Source organism: Gopherus flavomarginatus, chromosome 8, assembly GCF_025201925.1.
Source record: "Gopherus flavomarginatus isolate rGopFla2 chromosome 8, rGopFla2.mat.asm, whole genome shotgun sequence".
Lineage (NCBI taxonomy): Eukaryota > Metazoa > Chordata > Testudines > Testudinidae > Gopherus > Gopherus flavomarginatus.
This window is the reverse complement of record NC_066624.1, coordinates 71,443,102-71,444,263: the sequence shown is the minus strand read 5'-3', so window position 1 is coordinate 71,444,263 and position 1,162 is coordinate 71,443,102.

Sequence of the window (1,162 nt, the reverse complement as noted above, 5' to 3'; positions counted from 1 at the left end):
TATATGAGATGAAAATATTAGATCTCGCTCTTCAAAGCACACTGCACAAAACAATGGGCCAAACTCACTCCAACAGAAAAACATATACATCATAGGAGTTACAAGAGGAACAGATATGGCCCCAAATGGTCGGATAACATTCTGGGTGACCTTTTCCATGGGCCTCATTTATTGCATCTGCTGTATGTGTGGGCTAATTCATTTCCATGTTCAAAACCCACCATTTGGATCTAAAAGCAGCCTAGTAAAACTCACATGGACTTCAACAGCAGCAGAGTCAGGCCAGTGCTAAGTGTTGTTGAAAATCCCACATTAGTCTCTGACCCAAGCTTGGGTACAAGCAGATGATTAAGCATGTTTTACCTTTGGATAGCACCTGATTATATGTGTTGCTTATAATAGTATAACTGTCCTTTTACAAGCATCTCTTTCCTGCTTACAAGGGAGTAGTATATTAGTTTTCCAGACTTTGCCTTTCTGGCTGGTACCACTGTTGGAAAGATTTTCAAACTGAAGGAAGAGATAGATTGAAATATAGCTAGTGACGATAGCAATATACAGAAACATGTAAGTAAATAGCTATATTTGAATGTAAAAATATTCATATTTTCATGCCATGTTGTGGCTACAGCTGCAAAAATTATGGCACCATTAAAAGTTAAGAGATGATATTTTTCTGGGACAGTCCCAGTTTTCCATAAGATGTCCCATATCCAAGGAAGTTTCTTTGGGATGCCTGAAATGTCCCCACCGACCGTTTGTTCCAGACTTATTGCTATAATGAATAATGAGAATTTCTTGCATCTGTTTCACTCCCATCACATAAAATGTGTGCGTTTCGCATCAGCCATTATATGAGGTCAAAATTTGGCATAATATGTCAGGCAATGACATTGTACAAGAAGTCTGATGAGTCCATAACCCACCTAGTCAATACAACTCCATACTCTGACCCCTCAGGAATGGGAGGAAAAATACAGGGAGCTGGTGGGGCACAGGAGACTGTGGGGAGGTTGTAAGGGGCACATAAACCTGTGCAGGACAGGCAGTGGGATGAGATAGTGCTAAGAGGGAGGGGGATGGAGCTGGATATAATAGCAACTCTCCAGGGGACAGGAGAGAGTGAGGGAATCCCCTCCAAGCAGCCAGCAGGGTGGCCTGC